Genomic DNA, 17566 nt, shown 5'->3' with positions numbered 1-17566 from the left:
TGTTGGACATGAAATTCGAACCCAGACATTTTTTTCTCTATTTACTAAGGCTTTACCCCAGGACCACCAAACAATTTCCATGAAAATGAAGGGAATTACGAAGTATTAATCATTCAGACGAATACATTAGACGATCTAGATTGTTTGAACGAGCGGAAGTCGTGAACATTGCATAAACACTAGTTAACATTCTTATTCCGCCGACGGTGTCTATCTTTTCTATTCTTAAAGGAGCTTGATAATTATAATTAAACAATAATTATTCTTTTTACCTACAAACACTAGTGTTTCATGCTTATGCAATCATCAGTGTCGGGGTGAAAATTTCTACCGGTCATAAGATTCGGACCCAGCCAAGATTCTGAAATATATATATATATATATATATATATATATATATATATATATATATATATATATATTTACCAGCCTCACGGCCTTTAAATCATGTTTAACCACTTCTTGGCTCTGTCTACATGTATATTGGCTCTCGCCTGCTAATGAACAGCTCAGCAGCCAATTCTTTGCTGCCGTTTAAAAATGGTAATATGAATATAAAGAAGTTACGTGCATTATGATCTTTAATTTTCTTTAATAGAAAAGCATCTAACATATAAAGTAACCTCGTCGGGGCTTCAAAATCAAACCCCCAAATCGTATAAGGTGACAAATCAAACTTTGTTTTAACTTGAAAATCTCCATTTGTTATTGTTGTATCGTGTTATTGGCGATATAATAAAGTATCTAGATACAATTTATATAATAGAAAAATACTTAGTCCTATATAGACGACTGGTAATATGAGATATTCTTTAAATAATTACGTAAAAGGAAAATGTCAGAAAGGGAGATAACTCATATTTTAGATTGAAGATTATAATCGATGTTGTCTATCTTATGTGGAAAATAAATATAATCAAATATCAACATAAGGTGTTTATAAGGGAGAAAAACAATGTAATTCTCACAAAGACTGAAGATCTCTCACGGATGAAACACGAACTTTTGTTGTAATTTGCTGCAATGTATTTTTGTATAAATATTATGGCCTACTTATGTATGGAGCACTGTTAAAATAAAATACGAAACACATGTTATTACGGTATTATATATTATACTTTTTTTTAAGTATACCTGTTTCTGTCTCTCTGTTCCACATTTTCTTGGAAAATACTAAGCCGATCTAGCTAAAAATTTGTGCGGATCTTTGTTATGATAAAATACAGCAAACTAAGTATTACGTTACTCGTTTGGTGCACAATTGGAGATTAATAGGGATTAGTCACTATAATGCCACATTTACGGTCGAAGTTCGGCATAAAGCACTCATTCTAAGTCAACAGGCTATAACGTTTGCCCGTTTCTATCAGGCTAAGATATTATGTTTGCTATATAATAACATACTCACGACAAATTATTTTTTAAATTATTTATTCTGACCCAGACGATTAGTAATAATGAAACATTTTTAAATAATCGCCTTAAAAGTGAGGGAAATGAATCACCTTTTAGATTGAAGAATATGATAAGAACTGTCTACCTTATGTATAAACAAATAAAAAATGACTTCATTGCATCCAGGTCAGCGCCGGGTAACTACAGATTGTTTATTAATGAAAAATTTGATCTTTGTAATTTTATTCTTCGGTCGTGAGAAAAAACACATTTTTTTTATGCGCATTTAAATGTTTTTTTTTCGGCATTCCTTTGTTCAAATGCACAAATGCATAATTGCATCCCCAATCGCCATGGCGGAAATAGCTATGGGCATTTTGAAACCTCTCAGATCGGGATGATTTAGCATCTAGTAAATCAAATAAACATGAATAATAAACAATGAAAAAAAAAATAAAACAACACTCTGGATACGGAAGAAAAAATTAACTGTATAGTGAGCCTCAGATAACAGGTGCAAAAATCAAATCCTCCACCTTTTAGAGGAAATATGATATTTTGGGATCGAACAGATGCTACATTTTGATTCATGGCAAAATAGATAACATTATTATAACGAACCACATTCAACAGTTTCTTTTTGATAAAATATGCACAAACGTGAGCAATCAATCTGTGGTTGATTATACGAGCCGCCATGTTTTTCTCACCACAATAGAATGTTAATAAATCGGGTTAGTCAAGCAAGGCGTTATTCAATGATAACAGTTGAGACCATGTTTGGCTGATTGTGAAACGTTTTCCGTCAGATGATGAAACTAAAACCTTCCATTAGAAGGAAAGAGATCCATTCACGATAGACTAAATTAGGCAGACAAACAGGTTGGATTTATGATAGATCAACCACTTTTTGGTTGTTTAATGTCGTAATATAATCATGACATTATCACGTTGACACCAGTTCTCGCTAGATCAACGAAATAAAACGATGTTGAGACTGGAAAGTACCAAATGGCTAACCATTTGGATTCACTAGGTACATTTTAAACAAAGGCCAGCAAAATAAAAAAGAGATGAACAATAAGTATACAATAAATGTTACCAAAGGCAAGATGAGTTACTTTTATACCTACCCCAGTTCTTTTTTTGTGTTTCAACACATTTTAAAGAAGTTTTTGTTCAAAAGTAATCTTGAATCCATTCTGTTTAAAGAAACAAACAAACAAACAAACAAACAAACAAACAAACAAACAAACAAACAAACAAAAACAATCATAGCTGCCATACGTATTGCAGGAAAGTCACTTGATAATCCCGGAAAATAAAACAAATACCTGTGAATTGAATATTTAAACTATATAACTAAGTTTTTCGTAGTCTCATAAAATTTTACCAGAGTTCCCGAAGAAAAATGTAAATATATTTACTTAAACGAAATGATACTATTAATTTTTCATTCACGATTCGGGTAAAGAGTGGCTGCTAGACAATAACACAAAAGAGCACCGATCGGTCCTTAGACTTTGACTGATGAAAAACAACACGCCATATTGATTTTTCATTTGAAACTCTTAATAATCTGTCTCCACAGTTTTACGTCTTTAATTACAAAGGGCGTTTCAAAAGTATTGCTTCCTAATTTTTTCTTCGCCCGAATTCATTAGACGCGGTTGTAAAGTGTATTGTTATGGTGACTTAGCGTATGCATTCATGATCTGAATGTTCCATTTCTCTATTTCAAATATTGACGGTGTTAGACACTAAGGAAGCGACCCTGTCATGGACGTGCATCAGAAGCAGAGATACGTAATTGAATTCCTCTATGCAGAAAAAATTGAACCAATCAGCATTTACCAGCACCTGTTGAACGATTATGAAGCCGATGAAGTTCATGTCAGCATAGTTATTCACTATTTTGTTACCATTTATCAAGGCCAAAATTTATGAGATGGAAGTAATATGCCGAAGGATGATGAACACTATGGGCTAGTACTCCCATAGATTTCCTCAACGTTCGGCTAACAAATAATGGTATGAATTGATTGTTACATATGCGCTTATTTTTTTACATGTTGACATCAGAACTGAAGGCAATTAACAGGGAAGCAATTCCGCGGTAATGTGTTCAATAGATAAGAAACCTTTTTAAGAGAGGCTTTACTAATGGATATTCTACCTGACGTTTGGGAAATTGAGAGAAAAAGAAAATTATTTTTTTGTTGTGGTTGAAAATGAGGTTTTGCAACGATTGTCTTACAAGGAGAAACCAAACTCTGGAGCTAAATCGAATACATTTAATAAAAAAAAAAAAACCCAACACAGTAGAGACAGACTAGCAACATCTCTTCTATGAGGTAAGGTAAGGGTTGCAAAGGAAGAGAAGAGATCATTTATAGATAATATAACTCGTTTTGTTTTATATGATTTGTTTATTTTTAATTTCAATAATTAATCGAATAATGGTAACTAAAAGTAATAATGGATAAGTCACATAGAGGCATGAAACACACACACACACACACACACACACACACACACACACGATAAATGAAGTTTCAATTGTAGCATAGGACCATTAAAATAACCCATCTATTTTGTACTAATTATTTTAAGATACAATAGCCACCGCAGATTAAGATAGTAATTTTTTTACTACATTTTTTGAGATGTGACCTAACACTTTACATTTACCCCAAATAAGATTTGTTGATATATTTCAAACAGACCGACAAACTGTAACACACAAACAGATTTGAGAGAAAAATCTAATATATATTAGAGAGAGAGAGAGAGAGAGAGAGAGAGAGAGAGAGAGAGAGAGAGATAGAGAGATAGAGAGAGAAAGAGAGAGAGCAATCGGACCATGAAAGAATAACCTATATATATATATATAAAAGTGAAAATATCTGTGTGTGTGTGTGTGTCTGTGTCTGTGTACATTTCCCTACCAAATAACTCTGTCAATTATCAGTCTACAGATTCGAGATTTGACACAAGGCGTATTGAGATTTGGGAAAATCTTTTTAATCGGTTTTCGGCCAGAAATTTTGCTGTTAAAGGGTCAAACTTCAACGATTTGATCTTTAAGAACTCTACCAAACTCCTCCACCAAATTTTGGGTCTAAACACTTAAAATTTCAGATATAGGATCATTGGGGCTAAACACTTAAAGTTTTATTCATAGAATCATAGATCTAACTTTATAATTTGATTTGAGCCCCAAAATATAAATGTTAAGGGGTCATAATTGGTGTCAAAGTTTTAAAAAATTGATCTCTGCGGTCTCTACCAAATTACTCAGCCAATTTTTGATCTAAACATTCGAAATTTTACATAAAGTGTATTCAGACACAAGTTTTTTAATCGTTTTTTTTTTTCTGAAAATTTGGCTTCCAATGTGTCAAAGTTAAAAAGATTTTACTTTTGTCGTCTCTACCAAACTATTCAGCCAATTTTGGGTCTAAACATTTGAAATTTTATACAAAGGGTATTCAGGCATGCAGCAAGCTTTTTAATCAGTTTTTGGGAGTTGGCCGTTGCAGACTCTACCAAACTTCTCTGCCAATTTTGGGTCTAAACACTTGCAACTTTAAATGTAGGTTACTTGGACATGGGTCAAACATTTTAATTTTATTTGAAATCAAAACAATAAAAGTTAAGGGGTCAAAATTGGGGTCATAAGTGAAAAAATGTGCCGTCTTCGATCTCTACCAACTTTTCTCTATGGTAGTAAAGGAAGTCTATTATATAGAAAGGCATTACCGTACATATTCACACCTTTTAATATATACATATGCACATAAAGTTATGAACAGTACATAGGGTGCGAGCAAAGCCGGCTGGAACTGCTAGTAATAATAATAAACCTGATAAAAAAAACTGATTACCGAAATGTGTGATTCATTAATTTTTTGGTGAGATTCGGTTTGGTTCTTGGTTCAACATCAAGAAAAAATTTTTTTGGATTCATTTATTTATGATTAAAACATTAAAAACACAAGATTCTGTCTCATTTTTCAGCCAGGAATTTAACAATCTCTCTCTCTCTCTCTCTCTCTCTCTTTCTCTCTCTCTTAATATATATATATATATATATATATATATATATATATATATATATATATTGACATATACAAGTTGAAAATGGCTTACATATATATATATGTAACACACACACACGCATATATATATATATATATATATATATAACGCATACATATATAAAACATACACACATATGTATGTATGTTATATATATGTGTGTGTGTGTGTATACATTTATATACATACACACACATATATATATATAACATACATACATGTGTGTATGTTTTATACATTTATGTGTTATATATATATATATATATATATATATGCTATATATGTGCGTGTGTGTGTTACATATATATATGTAAGCCATTTTCAATTTGTATATGTCAATATATATATATATATATCTACTTAATTTACTCACGTAAAATTAATATACGAAAGTATATATTTATGTGTAAACTTTAAGTATTTACTTCAAAAGTGCTCAATACGTAGGTAGAGCTAGTTAGTAAGTTATAAAATGTACATTTTATAACTCTCTCTGTCTCTCTCTCTCTCTCTCTCTCTCTCTCTCTATATATATATATATATATATATATATATATATATATATATATATATATATATATATAGAGAGAGAGAGAGAGAGAGAGAGAAAGACAGACAGACGGACAGACACAGAGAAGCATTTAAAATAACTTACATAAATGCAAGTTTCAGTACTCGTACCTCATCGGAACGAAAGATGAAAAGGATTCAAGTTAATTATTCAATATATCCTAATTTGTTTCTTACACACGCATATATACACACGTATATATAATACATATATAATCATAATTTTGACTTTAAATATGAAAAAAATAGTTAAATTTATTAAAAAAAACCGTGGAATTCAAGCACAATGAAACAACATGGAGGTTTCTATAATTTATCGCGATTAATAAACTCATATTAAAAGAAAATAATTTAATTTTACACACAGGTTAACTCTCTAACACCATAAAACACAACTCATTAAAAGCGTTAGTAAATTTTTCTCAAAAGTGTTTATACCATATCATATAACTCCTTTTAAACATAAACGCAAGATTCTTAATACATATAATCAATAAATAAATTATATAACAAAAATACAATCATTTCATTTCGGTTATACACCTACATTTGAATTATAAGAGCTTTATTTATTCCAAAAAGAATATAAACTGCATCATATCTTTTTAAATATATTAACGTTAAAAACTACTTACTCTTTTTACAACACTATAACTTTTTTTTTTGAATTTCCAACTTTTTTCGATTTGACATAAAAAAGTCATCCTTTTCGCAACAAATATAATTTCAAATATTTCAACGACTTTTTTCGTTCTGAAACAGAACAAAGTCATGCTTTCTACAACAAATATATTTTCAAATATTGTACGGGTATTTTTATTTTCTTCAATTTATTCACCCAGAAGAAGTTTTACAATAAAGACGAAACAGTAATATACATATAACTTGATTTGTTCTTTTTTAATCTGTCTGTCTGTCCGTCTCTGTCTGTCTGTGTCTTTGTCTTTGACTCTGTCTCTGTCTGTCGGTCTGTCTGTCTCTGTCTCTCTGTCTATGTCGCTGACTCTGTCTGTCTGTCTGTCTGTCTGTCTCTCTCTCTCTCTCTCTCTCTATAAATATATATATATATATATACTAGCAAAAGTACCCGTCGTTGACTGGGTTCAAAAACGGCCTACAGAAAATGGGCTCTGATTTATGAAAGTATGATAGGTTATGAAAAGGAAGGGGTGTAAAGAGATAGCTTCGAATTTGGGGCTATCAAAACCAAAGCAAAATATGATGAAAGTAAAAATAAAATAGATAAACCCCATAATGTATTATACCATACATGTTCACACTGAAATACTTATCACAATATTTTGTGGATCTATATTAAAAAAAACCTTGTTAAACTTTGTGACATATTTCCATTCTATGGAGGTCAGGCGCGAACGAACACCCCCCCATAATTTTATTATACCATATTTCTTCAAACTGAAACATAATTATCAAAGTATACTTACGCAGATAGATATGAAAAGTCTTTATTAAAGTTTGTGCCTATTTCCATTCTATGGAGGCCAGGCGCGAACGCAGACCCCATAATTTTATTATACCATCCCTATTTAAGTTAAAACATACTTATCAAAGTATTCTTATGTACATCTATATCAAAAACACTTGTAAAGGCTTTTTTAAAATTTTTTATATTTTTTATTTCCATACTTTGTTGACCAGGAGCGAACGCAGACCCCACAATTTTAATGAACCACCGTTCTGCACCCATTCCCGTGTCTCGATACATACATACATTATATGTAATCAGTTTTTTAAAAAAAATAGTTGACCATATAGGAGCCTATTCGTGACCAGACACACACACACACAGACACACACACACACATTCAGCTTTATATTATATATATATATAATTTATCTGGAGGAAAAATGATTCAGTATGCAAAATATTTTTTCATGTGTTTATATGGAGGTGGTGTTTGATCAACACTGCCGAGGAGCCATGATTTAATATAATGTTTTCTTTTTAAATTCCTGAAACACTGTTTCATGGTAAACAACTGATGATCCCTTTAAGAACATTTATGAACTCTGCGGAATAAGGGAATTTTTATATTTCTTTATGAATATCCTGTCGAACAATAAATTCTTGTAAATTGTAATTTACAGTCTGTAATTGTCGTTTTACACACACACATAGCTATATATATATATATATATATATATATATATATATATATATATATATATATGTTATAGTTGAATAGACACAGATTGTTTTTCGTAAACGGTGGAGATAAAAGAATATTAAATGGGTATGGAGGATTGACTTACCGTTTTTTTTAGTTTCTGGAATGGACGTTCTGCAAGCAGGCGATTTGTCTCCAAACAGGTTTGTAGAAAAAGATAAACAATGGTGGACGACTGGACGATTTCCTCTGTCCACTTGTTTCTTTTCACACCTGGATTTAATGTGACTCAACCAATTTACCTGCCCTATCAGCTAATTAACAATTTACCGTTTCTGATAACCGTTCCAAGAAAGAATGAATAAAACGCTTTTAATTCCATGTTTGTTGGCCAAGATTAACTTGCGTTTCTTTTGTCCGACCATTTTTAATCCACTTGCACCATTTTCCATTTTGGCAAACGAAAAAACGGCGGCAAATGCGAAAAGAAGAAGAAGAAGAAGAAGAAGAACAACAACAACAACAACAACAAATAAACAAATAAACAAAAAGCAACATAAAAACAAACAAAAAACAGACATTAAACCAAATAAAACAAATAGAATTAAAGTAAAATAAAACAAAATCACTTCTTTTTCGTTTAGAAATAAAAATGCAAGGAAGCGAGAAACTATTTGTGTCAGACGCAAATGCAGAACACAAAGACATTTTCTTTTTTTTTTTTTTTTTGGCATTTGACATTTAGTTGTTCTATTCTCCCATCTCCCCATCATCTTTCCCCCTCTCTCTCACACATTAACATTTTTATTCAGTCATCTTTCCTTCTTTTGTTTTATTCTTTCTTTCTCCCCCTTTCTTCCCATTTTTGTTTCCTTTCTTTTTTCTCCAACCTTCGTTTAGTTTCCTTCTTCTTTATTTCTTCCAGTATCCTTGTTTAATAATCTTTCTTTCCTTTTTTCTTTCTTTCTTTTTTTCTTTCTTTCTACTCTGTCATTTACTGCTTATTTCTCACTAGCAAGATTTGTGTCCCGACATTGCCAGGGGAAAATATATAAATATGATTTAATGAAACCATAAATACGGGATGTAACCATAAAATTGTCTCCCTAGAAAAGACGACATGATTCCATTTCTGTTTCATGAAAACCATTTTTTTTGTTTCGTTTTTTTTTTTGCAGACCATCTACTACTTGGCCAGTTGTGTACAAATCTCAAGAGCGATATGAGCCTTCTATCAACGACCGTGATCGGAGATGAGCCGCTGTACAACTCATGCTCTCTACCGATCCAAGTTATGATAACAGGACAATTGCAAACACTCTCAAAATGCAAATCCGGACGGTTTACCGCGTGAGAGCACAGCTTAATGAATTTTCCAGCCAGTTATGGCGTTTGGTGTAGTTTCAATTGGGGGTTACATCATGCCACCTCACATCTTCCAAGTCGGTTTGAAAGTCAACACCAAAGTGTATCTGGATGTGCTGAAGAGTGTGGTAATCTCCTGGTACAATCAGGTAGCCGCTGGCAGACCCTGCGTGTAACAGCAAGACTCGGTTCCGGCTCACAAGTCCAAAGAGACCCATGTTTGGCTTCAGAAGGAGTGCTACAACTTTGTATCCTCTCACTGGCCCCCTCCTCCCCCGACATGAAGCCACTGGCCTATTTCGTTTGGTATATGGCTAGAACATTACCAACATGACCTCCCACAATACAAAAGCCAGCCTGATCGCCGCCATGTGCTGAGTGTTCACCGAGCTTCCGCAGGCGCTTGTGGAAAAGGCATGCTCCCAGTTCCGGACCCGTATCGAGGCGGTGATTGAGGCTTAAGGCGACTACATTGAATATATGTCAGCTCTACTAGATAATCAAGATTCCTAAATTGATTTTTTTCAATAAAAGTTTAAGAATAAAGCTGTAGTGTTGTTTTCTTTAGAGCGACAAATGTATCGAATAAAATATCTATATAAATAAAAGAGATTATGTGTGTGCCTATCAGTGTGCTAATATTTAATCGATAACTCTTAATTTACTGGTAACATAACACTAAAATTACCAGGAAATAGTAATCATACATATAAATGTTTTTTAAGTAAAATCTTTGCATTGCTAAATAAACGCGTACAGGAGACAGCAAGTTGAAATACAAAAATGTTTCAGCTTGCTGACATATTTGTATTAGTTTGCGTATGCGTAAAACTAATCATATTTAAAAGTGGTTTCATTTTAAAACTCCTCTTTCTGTGTATCGGGTTAGTTCAAACTGTAGGAAACGCAGCTGGAGCATCAAATATCTCGGTTTCGATTCTAGCTGATGGCACTCAACTCATTAAAAAAAAATTTGAAATTAGTATTGTATATTAGGTACAATATAATATTTAATAGAGAATTGGCTCTGTAATAATAGCACGGAATCTGCATGAATTAAAATATATTTAAGCGTATTTTATGACCAGCAAGTCGGTTGATATCCCTACTAGTAAGAAAATAATAGTGAATTGCCTAATTTTATGTGTAAATAATAACTCCTCATCGACAGCATTTAAAACTAAACAGTTCTAATCAAGTACTTTTTTGATTGCATGCAAGTAAAATTGATAAATTATAGTAAAGAAATAACTTTATAAAAAAGTAACCGAAAAAGCGCACCTATTATTATTATTATTATTATTATTATTATTATTATTATTATTATTATTATTATTATTATTATTATTACGTAAACCGCATAATGTATAAAATGTATAGTGGTATTAAAAAGAAGGCATGTATAAGTAATAATAATAAGGCGAGTATGTTGCTATTCTGAAATAATCGTTGTTTTTGCCATTATGATGGCATGGTGATCTGGTGGCGGTGAAAGTAGTTAATAAAATGTGAGCAAAAATGACAGCCACCTTCTCATTGGAAGTCTTATTTGGGAGAAATATATAATTCGAATAACGACCAAATGAAAGCATAATTTCTGGAAGCGCGCACGAAGGCTTAGGCTAATTGGATAGCATATGAAGGTTGTGCTTCTTACCCTATTATGTTTGAAAACATACGTGAAAAACTTTATATATATTTTCTCTCGTTTTAGCGCACTTTCGTTTTTTTTCTCTTTCTTTTTTGTCTCGCTGTATTTTCTTTGTTCTTTTTCCCCTTTTTACGTTATTTTTTTCCATTTGTTTTTTCCTTTAATTCTACTTCGTTTTCCTTTCTTTTAATTTTCTACACTTTGCAATTCTTTCTTAATTTCGTTCTTTCTTCTTCTTCTCTCTCTATTACTTTCGTTTTTGGTGATTTTTAAAAACGTTTAATTTATATTATTTTTCTATCTTCTTGCAATCTATTTATTCCTCGAAAAGTAAGAAGTCATTTTACTTCTATATTATTATTGGCTCTCAGAGAACTTTCACAGAAGTCATCAAAGATCTCTTCTTGAAAACAACCTGTGATGTTCCCTGGAAGCTGAGTGACAACAAGTATCCCCTTATTCTCCACTTTCGATAACATTTGCAAATGAATTTGCGTTATCGCAATAGCCGCTTATCATTATTTCTCGCTGGCAGCGACCATTAGTATCCACTGGAATTTGAGTGGCAATAAGCCTCCCCAAGCTCCCATTTCTTTTCGCACTTGTCCAGCGAAGGCCTTGTCAGCGTTCTCTCCTAGGTCTTTCCAACCTTCTTGGCCCTTCTCGACTATTTGGCATCACTCTTTGGGGAAGGAGGTGGAGAAGGGATGTGGAGGGGGATAGGAGGTATTATTATTATTATTATTATTATTATTATTATTATTATTATTATTTGGAAAGTTTCAAAAATAATGTAGACAAGGCATAATATAACTGCATTCAATGGTTTTCTTTCACTCGTCTAACTGAAACCACTATCAATAATTTCCCCACTCTTTATCTGTGCCTAAACATAAACATAGATTCCATGAACGAAGCTTCTTTCTTAGAACTGCATACCTGTGGAATTCCCTTCCGTTTTCCTGCATTCTAATTGGCTACAATATGGTTGTCTTCAAGTTCAACGTGAACAAGTTCTTGATGAGCCATCCCTTAAGTAATTCAATTGACCAATATCCCACTACTATAATTACTACATTTTCCCATTGACTACTGTACACTCATTAACACTTATCCTTGAGTGGCTTTCTGGCCTTGATAAATGGTGACTGACTTGTAAATAAAAACAAAACAATAAAACATTGAATTATTTTCTATTAAACGAAAAGACATACTCGTGACCCGTTGAGTCACAAGCACTACGATAATTTATTCTACTTTTATCTAATTAAAAAAATCATAAATTGTGACATATCTGTTCATTCTTTTTGTGTAACTAAAATGTCTTTTCGCCCTTCTTCTTCTTCTTCTTCTTCTTCTTCTTCCAGTTCTTTTTATGGTATAAAAGTATTATTATTCTTATATGGAAGTAAAGAGCCTCATTTTACCATCTAATTTACATATGTACATTTGATGGCGACACTAACAAAAATAATTACTCGTTCTCTTTAAGTTTATAGGGACATGAAGAAATATTAGAGAGTGGCTAAAACAGGATAGAGTGAAAAAATTTGAGAAAAATGCCCCGTAGTTAGTAGCAACTTGTTATCCCTAAATTTAGATTTTGAAAACCCCTTAAGTATAAATCTAAAATATTATTCTGCAATAGAAATCATAGAATCGATTTTGATCAAAATTGGAATACGTATTCTAGGCATAAAGTTCAGTAGAATATATGCCTTAATCATAATCTTCGTAAGGGAACATGAAAGTGATACAAAACTCTTCTGCAGGGAAAATTATGGTTATACATCATGAGACAGCTATTCCAGTTAAAGTATACACACAAAAAGATGATTAACTCACATAAAAGATATTTCGTTTTTCTTTCTTGATTATTTCTCTTTTCTTTATTCTTCTATTCTGTTTTTCTTTCTTTTCTTTCTCTCTTCCTTTTCTTTTCTTCCTGTCACTTTTCTTTATTCTTCTATTCTATTTTTCTTTCTTTTCTTTCTCTCTTCCTTTTCTTTTCTTCCTGTCACTTTTCTTTATTCTTCTATTCTGTTTTTCTTTCTTTTCTTTCTCTCTTCCTTTTCTTTTCTTCCTGTCACTTTTCTTTATTCTTCTATTCTGTTTTTCTTTCTTTTCTTTCTCTCTTCCTTTTCTTTTCTTCCTGTCACTTTTTTTAATTCTTATCTTTCTCTGGATTTGTTTGCCCCCAACTTCTCTATTTCTTCAATCTCTTCATCTTTTGTTTTATTTTTCTCTTCATTCGATTATTTTTACTTCATCTACTCGTCTACTCATTACAGAATAAATTTCAATCATTTTCACATTGTATTCATTCAAGAATAAAAGAAGCCGTTGTATTCCTATAGGTCCCTGCGTTTATAAATTCAAAATGTGTCTTCTAATATTTAATTATAAAATAAGACTAATATCCACCTGGATTTTTAAAATATATATATATATATTTTCAATTATAAAATATAAAAAAACATTTTGCTATTCCATAAACTATATGACTACATTCCTTTCCGAATATAAGAATCATATACGCCATAAGATGGAGTATTGCTGTTGTACCTGGAGAGGTGTAGCTCAGAACATTCTTGCATTGACAAATCACAAAATCGATTTAGCAATCTAGTGGGAAAGTATTTCTTCCCTTTTTACAACCTTTTTTCAAAGAAAAGTTGCTGTTAGTCTTTTTTCACTCTATCATTATTTCCATGAAAGGTGCTCAACTGAACTCCATATCTGGTTTCTCTTTGTTGGACATTCCCAGCAAAAATATGTCTTATTATAGCAATTGAAAAGAACTTTGCTCCTCCCTCTCGTGTGGCCAGTGTCAAGCGAAATTTACATAAAAAACGTTCCTTTCCATATGTGGAACACATTACCAATGAATTGCGCTTTCCTGTATGGTCGGCTTCAAATCCAATGTAAAAAAATGTTTTCCGCAAACGCTGTCTATTCCATTCATTATTTTCAATCCTGTTACAATATTCTTCGCCATTAATCCTTATTCTCGAAAGGCTTTTGGCCTTAATAAGTTGTGGCCTATTAATAAATAGGTAAACAATGTAGATTTGTGCTTGAAAATTTAGCATTATCACTTTTTCTAAAAAGTACTAAATTAATATACAGGATCTCTCAAAACGACAGAAAATATTTCATTATGTTGAACTTTAATTCTGCATTGATACACTTGCGAAATATCATATGGAATAAGGAGAAAAAAGCAACCTTAATGGAAGTTTGTGTCCTTAATGATGCTGGATTAAACAGAGCTGAGAAGGAAAAGGTAACGAAATATCAATAAACATTATGATATGAAAAGAAACTGGAATCTTAAGAAGATGTCTATCATTCCCGTTATTATAAGAGCAACTGGACCCAGGAAAAAATTCTAAATCTACCTGACAAATATACCCGGTGATCCAAGTGTAAGAGAGAGATAAGAAAATTGCACTTAAACCGAAAGTCAGAATTTTAAAAGATCATTCGGTTGGAATATATAAGATAGCGAATGAATGTCTGGCATCCCTCCCGGATGCCAGACATTCATTCGCTATATATATATATATATATATATATATATATATATATATATATATATATATATATATATATATATATATATATATGTATATATATATATATATATATATATATATATATATATATATATAGATATATAAATATATATATATATATATGATGCCCCATCACACACTATATATATATATATATATGATGCATCCCTCCCGGATGCCAGACATTCATTCGCTATATGTATATATATATATATATATATATATATATATATATATATATATATATATATATATATATATATGATGCCCCATCACACACACACACACACACACACACACACACATATATATATATAATTAGATAAGATAAATATCAGTTACTTCATTTGGTGATGACGTAAAATTACTTGCTAAACTATTATCGTAAGATATGATAAAAAGCAGATTCATATAATTTACCAATATATAAAGAGATGCAGAAATTGACTTTTAGTAAAGAAAATAATAGATTTTATATATTGGAACAAATTACAAAATTTTAATAAGAATTGAACCGCAGGAGGTCCCCTTTCCTTAAAAAAAACCCCTGAAAAATATGACTTGGAAGTAAATTTTACTGGGGAATTTAAATCTTAGAATTATATTTTGTTTATTATCTCAAAGGCAACTAAAATGTTTGACTGAATAATACAACTTTATTTCGATTGAAACGAATGTTATTGTTAGAATATTTAAGACTTGAATAAAACTTCATCTACTATAAAAAAAAACAAAGTCTATGTCCTCAGTTTCTACAATTCTGATAAGAAAATATCTGAACACCCCATGAACACATCTTTTACACTTACCACTTCCTAAGGCATGCTTTACGGAAATACATTTAATCATCATTTAAAAATTATTACATTTAAACCGAATTTCAAATATGTATTCTCCCCAAAAGATAGCCAACAGTTTCACACTCTGTCCATTGAATCCTCACACTCTAATCACATCGTTGTGTTCAACATTTACAGATATAATTATTTTAGGCTATCGTTTCTAATTTTATTTATTTATAATAATTCCAACAGAATACACTGCATTTTAAAATACATAAAGTTCCCTAGCTTTCACTTACATTTTTAACTGCATCTGGAATGTATTTAAAGAATAAATAAATGTCGAAATGCATTATTTTGTAGGAATGGTCTCGTCTATTAATAAATTTATTTATAATTTTTTAGAACACATGATTAAACGAACAAATATCTTAGATAATAAATATTTTAGATAACAAATATCTTAGATAATAAATATCCTTAAATATTTCGTATGGTTTGCATTTTTATTTGTTACATCATTAACGATTTCGTTTCATTATATAAAATATATTACGATGTATCGTATGTTTCCCCGTTAAAAATAAGTAATTAACGCGAAACTAGAACAACATTTTTCTCGACGCTTACATAAGTAATATTAACAACCACAGAAAAGTTCCTTCCCGACATTGTTATATTTCATTGTTGCAAACAAAACAATTTATTTAACACACACACACACACACACACACACACACACACACACACACACACACACACACACACACACACACACACCAAAAAAAAACAATATCGATTCTCACTCTCCAGTTACTAAATGCCTATATATATATATATATATATATATATATATATATATATATATATATATATATATATTATACAGACAAGCAATGAACAAATCGGTCACAACAAAACAGTCTTGCATTAGGAAACATTAACGTTAAGTGGGCCACTCGGCTGAAATGCGCCACGTATCGATATACTTTCTTCCTCTCGAGTGCCCTTTTCCTGCAGTTTCATACTTTAATTATTCTATTTATAACTTTCCACAACTTATTACACTGCAAAGAAACTAGTGATGCGACGATTCCACTATTTTTCTAGATTCCGATACAATTACCGATTCCGATTCTTATAAATCTCTAAATATTTAACTAAAGAGTTGTTATTATTTCCAGATTACTGTAAAAACGCATGTAAAATGAACAAATGTTTTCTGAAACGTAAAAACACACTTGTGAGGGATGATTTTCCGATTTTAATTTTACTGGTAGTTTAAAAACAATAAATATTTATTATTTTTTCATTACTGCCAGCAGTGGAAAAATTTGTTTTAAACAAAATCAGATAAAAAAAAACAACAATTAAAGGAATTGTTTATGGCATCGGAAAATAATCACACATTTTCCCGATTCCGATACCAATTTCAATACCAAAAAAATGTTCCAATTTTTCCCATCACTAAAATAAACAGAAACCGTTTCATAACTTTTTAAGAATTAAAACAAAAAAATAAAACAACAGAAAACCTTTACCTTATAAAGAATACATCGATTATTATCTTTTTACAACGAAATCTTTCTTAACAAAAATAGAATTTTACTATTTTTTGTGTCATTAAAATGACTACAACATAGCTTTTACAAGACATTTTTTCAATAACTTTTAGAGACTTAAACTAAAAACATACAGAAAAACGTTTGTACTTTTCTCAGAACGTGCCCCCAATTATTTCCATTACTTTACACCAATAACTACTCAACTCTAACTACTTCGATCAACCAATCAGACCCCATCCTCTCGCTATGTCCCAGTTTTACTTTCTGTATAGCTAGTGTGCTTTTTGTTCTAACCTAGAAAAAATAGAACCCAAATAGAAATCTGCCTATGCTGATTCGATTGGAATGAGTCACTTATCGAAATTGTTTCAAAATCAAGACAACTAGTCGATGTATTTATAAGTACAATATCGATTATGCGTTATTGCCT

The 17566-nt window shown here is 31.2% G+C and overlaps 1 protein-coding gene across 1 annotated transcript in view; it reads right to left on the bottom strand.

Moving 5' to 3' along the window:
• Positions 1-8807, bottom strand: part of LOC145254608 (uncharacterized) — a 138340-nt gene extending 129533 nt beyond the window's left edge. The window contains exon 1 of the mRNA XM_080113216.1: positions 8341-8807. The gene's annotated coding sequence lies outside the window, so the exon portion shown is untranslated. The remainder of the gene's footprint in view (positions 1-8340) is intronic.
• Between the last annotated feature and the right edge of the window lie 8759 nt (positions 8808-17566).

The sequence above is a fragment of the Euprymna scolopes genome, chromosome 30 (assembly GCF_053919585.1).
Source record: "Euprymna scolopes isolate OS-2025 chromosome 30, ASM5391958v1, whole genome shotgun sequence".
Taxonomy (NCBI): Eukaryota; Metazoa; Mollusca; class Cephalopoda; order Sepiida; family Sepiolidae; genus Euprymna; species Euprymna scolopes.
Note: the sequence above shows the minus strand (reverse complement) of the source record. Positions and strands in the feature narration are given on the sequence as shown.